Genomic DNA, 15793 nt, shown 5'->3' on the forward strand with positions numbered 1-15793 from the left:
AACACTAACCTGGGAGGCGGGGGTATCGAGGTGAAGAAGAACGAGAACACCGGGCAACGGACCAGCCATCTCTGCAGGTAAGTAGCTACTAGAGATGTTAGCTAGTCTCCCATTAGAATGAATGGACGCAGCTGGCGCACAGGGGGTTAAGGCTGTGTGCCGGCTGCTTCCATTCATTCCTATGGAACGGCAGCGGAGCCTTCACACTGAGTATACACTCCGCTCAGAATAAGCGGAGCGTTTACTCAGTGTGAAGGCTAACATTGTTAGCTTTTCCCACAGTGCTTGGCCAGTAGCAAAACATTGTGGGAAATAATCACCGATCTCGATCCCACCTAAAAAGATCGTGTTTGGAATTCCGATTGCGAAATTATCTCGATTGACGATCGGAATCCAATCGCTCAACTCTAGTAGTCGGAGCCTCAGGTACCTAGTTGAAGTTTCCTTTGTAACTCCAGACAACTTTTGTGCCATTGTACTAGTCACACTCCCCTAAGGTTGGCCCTGGCAAACACTCTAATGGCAATGACTGAGGCATGACACGTGGAGACATATTTCCAAACTATTTTTCTGGGAAATACCATTTGAAGTAGTCTATTATCATAGAGATTACATGTGAATTCCCAGTAAGATTCCTAAGGTATAAATCCAGTTCTACCTAATAGTATCCTTACGGTGTATGGACAGGTTCAGGATTACAACGGATGGTTTAATATTGCACAGCTTATGTAAATTGAGAATCATGGCGAGGCAGAGGATCAACTATTGTGTATTTTTCTAAACAAGGTTTTAGCTATGAATATAAAGCAGCTCCAGCAGCTACTGCTGTCCAGCAGATATGTTAATAAATGTACATCAATATAAAAAGATATTTTATTTCCACATATAGCTTCTAAGACTTGTGCTTGGATATCTATAGACATAAACATTTGATGTGCTGTTCTTTCTGAGCTGAACACTGAACATATGTCATTAGGGCTGATGTTAGGGCGGGACAGACTGGGCAATTGCCCAGGGCCCCTGTCCCTAAAGGAGCGCCCCAGGATCCTTAGCCTGTAGACTCTGGTCAGGACTGGCTATACCAATAACAGAAAGGGCCCAGAGTCCTGTGCCGCAGAGCCCCTTTTGAGGAAAGGCTTGCCCTGGGGAGGTCTGTAAAAATAACAAAGATTTTTACTCATCTCTCCTGGGTATCCAGCGATCCGATGTCATCTTCTGGCCATTTCTGGCCTGTAGCTAACGTCATACATTCCGGACATCACCACTGGGTCCTGTGATTAGGTCTCAGTGGTTATGAGGTCCTCACTGGCATCATTACGTCGGCATGTCCCACATGATCACTGAGGTCCAATCACAGGCATTAGCGGTGATGCCGGGGATGCATTTGGGGCCCCGCTTTTAATTTTACCCAGGGCCACACTTTGTCTAAAACCAGCCTAAGGCTACTTGCAAAGCTATGAGCACTTTTTGATTTCTTTAACATCATTTATTATGTACTAAAAATTGTAACTGTATCCAATTAACAATTCTGTTTGACTTCTGTAACTTACATTTGTTCTCTTTCATTGCTGGTTGCACATTCTCTCTCATAGTGAAATCCGTCACCCAAGGTGTTTGGTCACTCTACTACTCTGTAGCCTTTATCTCTGCCTCATAAACAATTCTTTAAGCTGACATTGTTACAACTAGGCATTAGCAGTGTTCATCCAAGGTTTTCGTTGGATATACATTTTTTTTTCCACAAAACATTTCTATATGGAATAGGTCAGCCTGCTTCTCCATTCCATGCAGTGAAAACCTCAACATACGCTGCAGAATAGAGGTCGAAAGGACAATCCTTGGTCTACATATATAAGACTAGCCTCTGCCCTCGACTTCGTCTGTGTGTTGTTGGCATCGATGATCCGCCTATATTCTGCAAATTGCTGCCATCAATGGTTCGCCTGCTCCAGCGTTTTGGCAATTCTCAAACTGTCCTGCTGCTGAACTTGTTCCTCACGCCGTGCCTGTGATTGTTCCGACATCTCAGCAGCTGGCTGGGATGCCATATAATGAGCGTGTTTGTTGTAGGCGTTGATGATCCGCCTACTACAGTGTTTTGGCAGCTATGAAGCTGGCCTGCTGCTGAACTTGTTCTTCGCACTGTGCCTGTGATTGTTCCCAGCATCTCAGCAACTTGCTGGGACGCCATATACTGAGTGTGTTGTTGGAAGAGATGATCCGCCTGCCACTGATGTTTCTTCAATAGTGACAGTTGTCCTGTGTCTACATTTTGGCAAATCCAAAACTGAACCAGTTTCACGAAATTTGGCAAGCAGTTTGCTAACTGTTGCATGGGAGATGGGTGGTCTTGTAGGGTGTCTTGCATTGAAATCTGCTGCAATGACCCAGGTACTGCGTTCACCAGACATGAACACAATTTCTATCCTCTCCTCACATGTTAACCTCTGTGACATGTATCTGTCCCTTTTGGAATAGAATTACTGGTTTGGCTAAACCTCCCATCATAGCATTAAGGCTTGTTGAAAAAGTTGTGCATGATGTTTAAGGGGGATGCCCCTAGAGGGCAGCAAGCAGAGGCACTGTTTTCCTACTTACATCTTGGAAAACAGATTTGCATATTTTTGCCATAATCCCCAGTGGAGCAAAAAATGGCTTGTAAGTCTCCATACGCCTGTAAAGGTGCTCTCTCCCTAAGGAGTGTTATTATTCCCTGATCCATGTCAATGGCTGTAAATAAAGAGAAAATTGTTAATAACTCATGAAAGAATAAAGTTATGTTAAAACCAAGCACGCCATTGTTTTTCTTGTGAAATTCTCAATAGGTTTGATGTGTCATAAGACCCTCTTCTCATTCAAAAAACTAATGTTGGATCCAAAATGGCTGAGTTCAAAATGGCTGCCTTGGTCACCACCCATCTTGAAAAGTTTTCCCCCACCCATATGTGAATGAGCCACAAACAGGAAGTTGATATCACCAACATTCCCATTTTATTAAGGTGTATCGCCAGGGTCGGACTGGGATGTCTAGGGCCCACCAGTGGAATTGTTTCTAGGGGCCCACCGCCAGGACCCTGCAGATCAGCGGTACCGAGACAGGGCGGTTAAAGGTAATAACATGTTGGGAGCCATACTACTCACGCACTATACCATGCGCACTACATATACCTACTGCTACAGCCTGTATGGCAAGTGAACAGCATGGCTCCTAGAAATGTTACCATTACCCGTAGCTGAAGTGTCCTGGAAAAGCTGATCTGCAGAGGTCCTGGCTGTTGTATCATCGCAGATGTAATATTGATGGCCTATCCTAAGGACAGACCATCAATATTAGAAAAATGGATAAATCCTTTAAAGTGGTTGTCCAGGAATTGGAGCAACTCATGTGGTAGGAGGGAGGTGTAAAATAAAAAAACAAATAAATAAAAAAAGAATACTCATCTGTCCTTAGCGGTTAAACGGTTTTGCGGCGGAGAGCATAAAACGCACACCGCCGCACCCGATCTGACAGCTTTCTGTCTTCTATATGCAGAAGACGGAAAGCTGAGAACGGACTGCCGAACGCTAGTGTGAACCTAGCGTCAGGCTAAAGCCCCATGTAGCAAGACAAAGCAAAAAGCGCTGCGGGAAAAACCCCGGCGGCAACACATCAGTTTTTCCTGCAGTGCTTATTGCAGAAACTCCGCAGAGGTTTCCTCTGAGGACTTTGTTTCCTTTAGGGTAAGTTCACGCAGGGATTTTTGGTCAGGATTTTGAGGCCGTATCTGCCTCAAAATCCTGACCAAAAAGATGGTTCCCATTGAAATCAATGGGAGCCGGTCAGTTCTTTTTTTTCCGGGAGTCGGTTTGTTCCAGCTCCCAGAAAAAGAAGCGTGGTGCTCATTCTTCAGGTCGTTTCGCCTCGTGATTCAGCCTGAAGACACTCCCTCCTCCCATCTAGGCCCATTTATTGGGCCTAATCTGGAGCAGAGTGCGTGACTGGAGGCCGGTGCATCCAGTCGCGGCTACCCGATTTTTGGTCCGGAACCTGAGGCGGCCTCTGCCTCAGGTTCCGGACCAAAAAACCCCGTGTGAACTTAGCCTTATACCTATAGTGAAACTGCAGGTGTTTCTGTAGATATAAGTGACATGCTGCAATTTCCAAAACCGCAACAGTTTTGGAAATTGCAGTGTGTCCGCCGTGTGTGTTTTTCTGCAATGTGTGGATGGGATTGCACTCACTATATACCTACACACTCAGGCCTGGTTCACATCTGCGTTCAGTAATCCATTCGGGGAGTCCGCATGGGGACCCTCCCAAACAGACTACCGAACGCATTAGCAAGTGGTATGCAGTGAAAGCACACATAGACTATAATGGGGTCCATGTGCTTTCCGTGCGGTGTCTGCATACAACATGCGGACAGAAAAGTACTTTACAATCTACTTTCCTGTCCACATGACTCATGCGGACACCGCGTGGAAAGCACACGGACCCCATTATAGTCTATGCGGTCCGCGTACTTTCACTGCACACCGCTTGCTAATGCGTTTGGTAATCCGTTTGGGGGGAAGGGGGAGGGGGTTCCCATGCAGACTCCCCAAACAGATCACCGAACGCAGATGTGAACCAGGCCTTAAACATATACCATATATACTCACACATATACAATACAATATACACATACAATACTATAGCACATATACATTTATATACATTCATATACCATATAAGTCATATATATATATACTTGTATGAATACTATATATACACACACACACATATATACATACACATTATTATAGCATACAGTATATACTCACACATACCTGTATACAAACATACAGTACTCACACAGTATACAAGACACATACTTTACACAAATGTACATATATACATATTAAACATACAGATTTTACAAAGAGTTTACTCACCTATTCCAGCAGCAGTCGGCTCCCTGTCCTCCCCACACGCTGCGATGTAACAGGACTCAGTGTGAGGAGGAGGAGGGAGGGGGAGGATGTGCGGGCAGCAGGGGAGATCTCACAGGACAGCAGCTGCAGGTAAGTGAAGGGAGAAGCCATTAGCTGATGCTGAAGAAAGACACGTTGTCCTCCGATGTGTACTTCTTCAGCATCAGCTAATGGGGGCCCCTGTGTGTGGAGGCAGATGCATTGGCCAGTTGCCCGGTTGGGGCCCCTGGCCATCCCAATCGGGCCCCGACCAATGCATCTGCATTGGTAAAAATCAAAACTTTAAGTCAGGGCTCGGGGGCCCACCGGGGGATTCCGGTGGGCCAGTCCGAGCCTGTGTATCGCTATAAATGGCCCACCCTGTAGTTTCCATTAGCAGTAATAGCCCTCTTGAAAGTAATAGCTCCCCTTAAAAATAATAGTAATACCTTATAAATAGGCCCCAATTATAAACAATAGTGTCACCATATAAATAATAGTTCCTTCTTCTCAGTAATAGCTCCCACTTCTATCAAATAGCCCCTCCATATAAAGAATAGTTCCCCATTATTTATGAAGAAACTATTATGTGTAATTGATAATTATTTATAGGAGAACTATTATTTATAAAGAGAAAACTAAATAAGTGCCCCCTTATCAATAATGGCTTTCTTTTTTAAAAAACATAATCAATAAATCTTATATTCACGTTACCCCGATGACTACCACAACCAAGTCCTTTCACTGCTACAGCACAGTGAATCAGGAGGTGGCGTGATACAATAGTCATCACGACACCTGTGCTGGGGCGTCCTATGCGTGTCTTATATCACAGAGCAGGGACTTTATTTGAGGACATATAGGCCAAAACTTGCAACTTTTTACCAAGTTTTACTCCACTTTCAGGTATAGAAGTTTTGAGGACTTCTCCCCATGGATTTTTGACAGAAAACCTGTCAAAAATGATCTTTAAAGTGTGGATCTACAGTATGATCGGGACATACAGACAAGACTTTAGCACATGCGCAGCTGCCCATCAGAGACAACTTTCTCAGCAGATTTTTGACTATAGCAGTCATTTGTCTACAGTCACATTTAGGCTTCAAGTTATCCCTTCCAGACTTCATGGTGACAGTTTCTATAAGGGCTCGTTCACATCTGCGCCCGGTCTCCGTTCTGCAGGTTTCCATTTCCTGCACAAAACAGAGCAGGAGACGCAAAGCTGCAGGACTCTTTCATACCCATTCATTTGAATAGGTTTGAAAGCTGTCCGTCCGTGAGCGCCAGTGAGCGTTTTATGCTCTCCGCCGCGAAACCGTTTTTTTTAAACCGGACACAGAGTCGGACAAGCAGTACTTTGCGTCCGGTTTTAAAAAAACGGTTTCGCGGCATAGAGCATAAAACGCTCACCGGCGCTCACAGCTGGACCCGGTCTGACAGCTTTCCGTCTTCTCCATGCAGAAGACAGAAACCTGAAAATGGAGTCCAGGCGCTAGTGTGAACCCAGCGTAACCTGGTGTATCCTCTTTGAAAACAAAATCTCCTGGAGCATTTTTATCAGGCAGCTTTGTAAATGTGATGAGTAATAAGCACTAGAGTGACCCAGATAGAAGCCCAGAGGACCTAATAGTCAGCTCAGATGATACACAGTCTTAAAGCCATACTATTGTATTTAGGGCATATGCATCCCTAGCCAGCTAATGCCATGTCATGAAGACATTTTAGGAGATAGCATCGTGGTGGAAAGTGGTCTCTGAACAGACTGTAATGTGCGTGTCATCGGCATAACTCAGATATGTAAATGTATGTGTGAAGCCAAAGAGAGATAGTAAATATGTCAGAGGACAAACTAGCTAAACTCTGGTGTCATCACTGCCATAATCATATCATGAGCTTACATTATCTAATGTCCACTTATGGCTTTAGAAATAAATTCTGATACTGGTATTTAGGCTATGGTACTATGTAGCGGGCCACAGCAAAAAAGCGTTGCAGGAAAAAACATGGTGGAAATGCATCACGTTTTATCTCATAATGCTCTTCACAGAAAGTCTGCAGAGGTTTCCTCTGTGGATTTTCTGTTTCATTTATGCCTATAGCGAAACTACTCGTGTTTCCGTAGGTATAGTTCACATGCTCCAATTTCCAAAACCACAACGGTTTTAGAAATTGCAGCATTTCCAATGCATGTATTTTTCTGCAATATGTGGTTGGGATTTACTAGAATCCCATCCACTATGCTGAGACTGTAAAATTACACCTTTTTGCCACACTGTTTATGAAACGTGAGTCCCCGATTTTAAAGAGCTTTATTGATGGGCTATCCTTAGGGTAGGCTAATAATCTTAGATCTGCTTGGGTCCCTGGACCTCCCCAGATCACCAGGACTGAGACAGAGAAGCTCTAGGTAATGTTTACATACTGTGAAATGCAATGCTCACTTGCCATAAGGGGTGTAACTTGAGGGGGTTCCTGTCAGGGATGTAACTTGGGGGGGGGGGGGGGACTGCAGTTGCACCAGGGCCCAGGAGCCCATAAGCACTGGCATCAGTACTGGGATTGCAGCTTCCATCTGGCCCATAAACCAAGGAGACCCACAGATTCCCCTAACCACACTAAGGTTGATTGAACTCCTTAGCATTCGTAACCATCACTATGAAGAATTCACTGTAGGGATGAGGTAGGGGGCTGCGAACAAAGGATTGCACACAAGACTTTAGCTACGCCATTGCTTGCCATACAAACACATTGCGCTGCGTATGGCCACTGCCTACTACAACGTTAATATGTTCTTACTGAGCCATTCATTGCCTTCCAGCCAAGGGTTTGGTAGTAGAGATGAGCGAACAGTGTTCTATCGAACACATGTTCGATCGGATATCAGGGTGCCATGTTCGAATCGAATCGAACACCGCGTGGTAAAGTGCGCCAAAATTCGATTCCCCTCCCACCTTCCCTGGCGCCTTTTTTGCACCAATAACAGCGCAGGGGAGGTGGGACAGGAACTACGACACCGGGGGCATTGAAAAAAATTGGAAAAAGTCATTGGCTGCCGAAATCAGGTGACCTCCATTTTAGACGAATAGTGGATTTCAAATCCGGGTCATATGAGAATGTGAACTTTGTGACTATGAGACAGGGATAGCTGTACAGGCAGGGATAGCTAGGGATAACCTTTATTTAGGGGGGAATGTTATTAAAAATAACTTTTTGGGGCTCTATCGGGTGTGTAATTGTGATTTTTGTGAGATAAACTTTTTCCCATAGGGATACATTGGCCAGCGCTGATTGGCCGAATTCCGTACTCTGGCCAATCAGTGCTGGCCAATGCATTCTATTAGCTTGATGAAGCAGAGTGTGCACAAGGGTTCAAGCGCACCCTCGGCTCTGATGTAGCAGAGCTGAGGCTGCACAAGGGTTCAAGCGCACCCTCGGCTCTGATGTAGGAGAGCCGAGGGTGCACTTGAACCCTTGTGCACCCTCGGCTCTGCTACATCAGAGCCGAGGGTGCGCTTGAACCCTTGTGCACACTCTGCTTCATCAAGCTAATAGAATGCATTGGCCAGCGCTGATTGGCCAATGCATTCTATTAGCCCGATGAAGTAGAGCTGAATGTGTGTGCTAAGCACACACATTCAGCTCTACTTCATCGGGCTAATAGAATGCATTGGCCAGCGCTGATTGGCCAGAGTACGGAATTCGGCCAATCAGCGCTGGCTCTGCTGGAGGAGGCGGAGTCTAAGATCGCTCCACACCAGTCTCCATTCAGGTCCGACCTTAGACTCCGCCTCCTCCAGCAGAGCCAGCGCTGATTGGCCGAATTCCGTACTCTGGCCAATCAGCACTGGCTAATGCATTGTATTGGCGTGATGAAGCAGTGCTGAATGTGTGTGCTTAGCACACACATTCAGCTCTACTTCATCGGGCTAATAGAATGCATTGGCCAGCGCTGATTGGCCAGAGTACGGAATTCGGCCAATCAGCGCTGGCTCTGCTGGAGGAGGCGGAGTCTAAGATCGCTCCACACCAGTCTCCATTCAGGTCCGACCTTAGACTCCGCCTCCTCCAGCAGAGCCAGCGCTGATTGGCCGAATTCCGTACTCTGGCCAATCAGCACTGGCTAATGCATTGTATTGGCGTGATGAAGCAGTGCTGAATGTGTGTGCTTAACACACACATTCAGCTCTACTTCATCGGGCTAATAGAATGCATTGGCCAATCAGCGCTGGCCAATGCATTCTATTAGCGTGAACTGAGTTTGCACAGGGGTTCTAGTGCACCCTCGGCTCTGCTACATCAGATTGCTACATCTGATGTAGCAGTGCCGAGTGTGCATCAGATGTGTAGTTGAGCAAAACTGACTCAGCACTGCTAAGTCTCTGCATTCGCATAGGAATGCATTGGCCAGCCTTCGGCCAATCAGCGCTGGCTCTGCCGGAGGAGGCGGAGTCTAAGGTCGGACCTGAATGGAGACTGGTGTGGAGCGATCTTAGACTCCGCCTCCTCCAGCAGAGCCAGCGCTGATTGGTCGAGTTCCGTACTCTGGCCAATCAGCACTGGCCAATGCATTTCTATGGGGAAAAGTTAGCTTGCGAAAATCGCAAACTGACAGGGATTTCCATGAAATAAAGTGACTTTTATGCCCCCAGACATGCTTCCCCTGCTGTCCCAGTGTCATTCCAGGGTGTTGGTATCATTTCCTGGGGTGTCATAGTGGACTTGGTGACCCTCCAGACACGAATTTGGGTTTCCCCCTTAACGAGTTTATGTTCCCCATAGACTATAATGGGGTTCGAAACCCATTCGAACACTCGAACAGTGAGCGGCTGTTCGAATCGAATTTCGAACCTCGAACATTTTAGTGTTCGCTCATCTCTAGTCAGCACTACACATGAAAAAATAGGAAAAAGGGGATGGGGGGCGTCAGACTGATGCGTTTCGGATGTTAATCCTTCTTCGAAGTCTGCACGCTACTGAGGAGAGGTGGGTCCTTATAGCCCCGCATACACACCTGAATTAAATAAAGTGATGATGTAAACTACTGGGCAGGTATCCTCAAGGACTTAAACCCCTCCTATCAACATCACTGACACATTAAAAACAAAGACACTACTGAATCTACATGTCATCGCCATAAACTACAAAACAATACAACAATAAATTGTGGAAGTATTCAGACTGACTCCTGTATATGGCTATATAATTATATAGAAAACACATGTGAAACATATAAGACAAACAGCGGATATGCTAGGAACATCTCAAAGAAAGCAAAACACATTTCTCCAACCCGCAACTGCTCCATGGATGAAAACGGATCACAAAAATATGGGCCGATATTGTGGCCCCAACTAAAGGAATTGACACAGTATTAAAGTCCATGAGTTCTTGTATATACTAAGTCCAAAGAAATCAAAAAGATGATTTGTTGATCCGACGATCATGTGACTTCTGCAGAGAATCGTAGATGTGATTTACCTGATCACTTGTACAGTATGCCAGCTACACTATGTGGGAAATACAGTGAGGCCTTTGAAAATCAGAATTGCGGAGCACCTACATGACATAACTAGTGCGAATAGCATTAGAAGAGTATGGGAGGTCTATTGGATCTTTAATATCAACACTCGGTTCCCAGTAGGCTTGAATCAGAGAAACGATGTGTCGTACATATACCACGTTTAGTTAACATCTATAGAGTAGAAGGTTAGCATAATTTGGTTGATTCAGCTCTTATAATTTTGGCTAGCTTGACTAGTTCGTTAGTTATTTCAAGTTGTTGACAGCATATAGAATATTACTCTCTTTTTCAACAGTAGTTATCACGTAACAATATGTAAACTCTGTTATAAAATTATTCATTATGACACCATTCTAACTTTTGTATTCTTACTTACCTGATGTAGTTCCACAAGAGATGTATCTGTAAACAAGTCTGGTCCTTGATGCGGTTGGAATGGGGCTGCCGGTCTACTGACAAGCGCAGCTCATCATATTAAAGTGGATGCTTCTGCTTTGATTTTTGAAATTGTCATTCAACCAATGATGGTCCGTAATGGAGGTCACATGATTAGCTCCTCTCTTTGAGCATGCACTATACGGAACAACGGCACACAATTCTCCATCTTTAGTGTGGGCATCAAAGAGGTCAGATTACCCATCTACGATTCTCTGCAGAAGTCACATGATCGGCGGATCAACAAATCATCTTTTTGATTTCTTTGGACTTGGTATATACAAGAACTCATGGACTTTAATACTGTGTCAATCCCTTTAGTTGGGGCCACAATATCGGCCCATATTTTTGTGATCCGTTTTCATCCATGGATCAGTTGCGGGTTGGAGAAATGTGTTTTGCTTTCTTTGATATGTTCCTAGCATATCCGCTGTTTGTCTTATATGTTTCACATGTGTTTTCTATATAATTATATAGCCATATACACAGTGGCGTAACTAGGAATGGCGGGGCCCCGTGCCGAACTTTTGACATGGGGCCCCCCCAACCGACACCGACGCCGAAGACCTCAACCGACCCCCTCCTACAGACTCTATTATGTCCATTAGTGGCCCCTGCACACAGTATTATCCCCCATAGTGGCCCCTGCACACAGTATTATGTCACATAGTGGCCCCTGTACACAGTATTATACCCAATAGTGACCCCTGCACACAGTATTATGTCCCCATAGTGGCCCCTGCACACAGTATTATGTCCCCATAGTGGCCCCTGCACACAGTATTATGTCCAGGATCGGCAAGTAAATAGGGCCCATAACGGCCAATTTAAAAAAAAAACAAAAACGCAGTGGTAGCGGCTGTCACCGGGCCCCCTAATGGCCCGGGCCCTGTGGCAGCCGCCTCCGCTGCCTCTATGGTAGTTACACCCCTGCATATACAGGAGTCAGTCTGAATACTTCCACAATTTATTGTTGTATTGTTTTGTAGTTTATGGCGATGACATGTAGATTCAGTAGTGTCTTTGTTTTTTAATGTGTCAGTGATGTTGATAGGAGGGGTTTAAGTCCTTGAGGATACCTGCCCAGTAGTTTACATCATCACTTTATTTAATTCAGGTGTGTATGCGGGGCTATAAGGACCCACCTCTCCTCAGTAGCGTGCAGACTTCGAAGAAGGATTAACATCCGAAACGCATCAGTCTGACGCCCCCCCCTCCCCTTTTTCCTATTTTTTCATGTGTAGTGCTGACTTTTAAGGCTATTAAAATAAAGGAGAAGTTTTTTATTCAACAAACTCCATTGCTTCGCTGGATGTTTCTTTCGTTGGATTTTTCTATGTAACTCTGCACCGAGAGAGTTTTCTTCATCCGAGCCGAATCCTCTAAGGAGGCATATGAGGAACTACAAGCATCAGGAGAACGTATAGGCTGAGTATAAACATTTCCTTTTCCCCTTTTTTCCTAGTATTTTGTCATCTTCACATATGCCAGAAAAAGCTCCTGATCCATATGTCTGACAGAGGGCTACAGTGTATCCAATTGTTGAGGCATACAGTAGGATATGTCAAACCCAGAATCCCAATGTAAATTAAGCGGCATCATTTATTTTACTGTATGCATTTCTATGGAAAGGTATAGTCTAATAAGCAATTCCATACCTGTTACTTTTGGTGCATTGACATGTACTAAACCAATAGAGGCCAAAACGGGTACTCTTTAGGCCTCTGTTGGGTGAATGGTCTTATAGATCCTCTTACCATGTACATTTAATATAGATTGGGTGGAGGAGCAAACTAAGGTAACATGGAGTAGCAAACTAGGAATTTATGTCCGGGGGGGGGGGGGGGTTTGAGGCTAAATGTTATCCATGGTTGAAGGAAAACCTAGCAACAACTTGGTGTATTGGCATTGTAAAAGGTTTGTACCAGTCTCAGTCCATCCATCATGTATCAGACTGACCAACTTGATTCTAAGAAAACTGTCATTAATATTAATACATACGTCCCATTGTTTATTAAAGGGGTTTTCCAGTCTCAGTGTTTCAGCAGTCTGATTGTTGTCACTTCTTCTCTTTTCCTGTATTCCCCCTCCCCTTGCTGAATGGGACACTGAAGTATCACAATACTAATGCAGATCAGATAATATGCAATTAGCTAAACTGATTGTCCTGAGCAAGAGCAATGAGTGACATCACTTGTCCTATTTCACAGGTCCGTGGTTATGGTAACGCTGTGTAAACAATGGGAGGAAGAAGGTCATATAGCAGGCAAACAAAGCAGCATTTCTAAAGCATTATATTTAGGAAAAGTCTTCAATTTACATAAGCTACTAGTATAGATAGGATCCTTGAGATGGGACAACCCCTTTAAGAAATTGTAGTACTAAAGTCTAATTGCTAATTGCTAATTCAACCTTGCTTACTATCAGGCTAAGCACCCAGTGACAGCTGTCTGGGTATTATAAGTAAGCAGTAAAAGACCTGGTTGGTTAACACAAGACCTTTTTTTACAGCACTTTGGGCTAATAGAAGAAGGTTCTCTGCTTGAACAACTTCTGACAACTTGAACAGGAGTGACCACAAGTGGTAGTCCAAGAAGATCCAAAGCACCCCATTTAGACATTACACGGATCGCTAATTCATTTCATTGGACACTGTGTAATATTCTACCTACCCAAATGATGGCTTGCGGCCCCTTCCCCAGTAACAGATAAGTACTGTTGGATTTCCAATGTGTTTCTTTGGGGCGCTATATTTTCTGGTACATAAATGAATTGTCCAAATCAGGCTAATTATTTTATGACCATATTACTAATGCTGTCATTTCTGACCAATGAACATGTTGAATTGAATGTACACATATGATATTTAGGATTACATTAGAACATTATCCCATTATTGGTCAATTATTTTAATAAATGCTTCGACCAGCATCCAAGTAACCAGATCTTTAGAAATGGCGAATGGGTCAAAGAGCTAAATAAGAGACTTTTCTGTGCTGTTTTATATAGATATATTGGAATATAAATTGCCAAGAGGTTGGAAGAAGCCACACTGAAGGCGACAGATTATTTAGAAGTAATGAAGGTTGACTTATTTTCCTGGGTGCCGTTCCTTGGTTTTCTGTGCACATTAATCATGCCATAGTTTTCTCCGCAATCTCACATGTAATCAATTCTCAGTTTAGTCCTGGTGATTTTACACGCTGAGAACTTACCCCCCTGGGTAGTTAAAATGGCCACGGCAAGTCAAGCAAACAAAGGTTGCCATGGTGACAACGGATCTACAAAATAGATTTAAAATAAGTGATTTGATGGCTTAAAAAAAAAAAATCCACATGAGTCTGGTGGATGTATCCTGGTGGAGTCGTATTTACCGATCTGAGGCGAGCGCCTGCGAGAATTGAGTGATAGGTGTTCCAGATTATTTGCATGTGGATGTGTTTGAGTGTATATATTTCTCCCGATGCCTTGTTGGGTGATTAAATTGAGAGCACTTTCTTTAAACGGTTCACTGGATCCGCGAAAGAACATAAATCAATGAAAATAATACATTAAATTGCAGAATGTCTCGCTCCCTGGGAACAAAGCTGGTATTGAGCTTGTCTCTTTACATTACGCCTCTGACAGACAAGGACTCCTCAGAATAGACCCAGCCGTTCGGTGACTACAGACAGATCTGCAGCTTCTTTCATTCCTAGTCCTGCTGTCTCCCATCTATCAGTTCCCCCGTTTGCCCTCGCCACCCCACCTTACCGTTCATCATGTTGAGTTTAATTTGCAGTCTCTCCAATTTTTTGGATAATGTCACTGGCCTTTACAGTCATATCATCATTATTTGGAAGTTGATCTTGGACGTTGGTGAAGTTTGCCTGCCTCTGGCCATTCTGTGCAACATCCTTGCTCTGCAAATTACAACCAGTTCTCTCTTTTTTTTATTTTACTCTCCCTGGAGCAAAATCCCCAGTCTTAATGAAAAATGACAGCACTGATAACCTTGTTGTGGTTCAGTAATATTAATAATGAACATACTTCTGTGCAGACACACATAGAAAGTTTCTTCCTCTCAAAGCATTGGCTCATTAGGATTTCAGCTAAAAACAAATTATTCGGACTCCCTCCCTTGCTTTCACCTGCATGGTCCCGCATTCAGACCCATTATCTCCAGATTTGTAAGTACATCTCAGAGTTCAAAACAACAGCACATGGCCCCCCAACTAGCTGGCTGATCCCCTACTGAAGAAGCAACAATTTTTCTGTCAAGCTAGACTGAGCCTACAGTCCTATAAAGGCCAATCTTAGCTGTGATTTATTTATACTCTGCTCAAAAGATGTGATTTCTACAAATAAATGTTCTCTTTGCATTAATTCCACTCGGTTTCACCTCTCTACTGTATACAGCTAAACCAATTACTTCCCAGCAGTGGTCAGGATATGCAGAAAGGTCTCTGACTAGCAGGAAAATGTATGTGAAGTTCCCTAATGATACAATCTAATACTGCTCTGTCCAAAGAATGAAAGAATCCCATTGCAGATCGCCATTTTATCATATTGGAGGTATCATGAGATCATTTTGCAGCATCCCTTGGCCATTTCCTAAGTTTTCAATTTACATACATTTTGAAGGGATTCTATCATTAGAATCCCATATTGTAATACTAACACGTAGGAATAGCCTTAAGAAAGGCTATTCTTCTCCTACCTTTAGAAGTCTTCTCCGTGCTGCTGTTCAGTAGATTTCATCGTTATGCAAATAAGTTTCCTCGCGGCACTAAGGGCGTTCCCCTGTGCTCAAACAGCACTGGTGGTGTCCCCATTGCTGCTTGAAAACTCTCCAGCGACGCCTCTGTCTTCTTCTCCAGACCACCTCTTCTCTCACGCTCCCATCCCGTCTTCATCCAAAAGCAC

The sequence above is a fragment of the Leptodactylus fuscus genome, chromosome 6, assembly GCF_031893055.1.
Source record: "Leptodactylus fuscus isolate aLepFus1 chromosome 6, aLepFus1.hap2, whole genome shotgun sequence".
NCBI classification, from domain to species: domain Eukaryota; kingdom Metazoa; phylum Chordata; class Amphibia; order Anura; family Leptodactylidae; genus Leptodactylus; species Leptodactylus fuscus.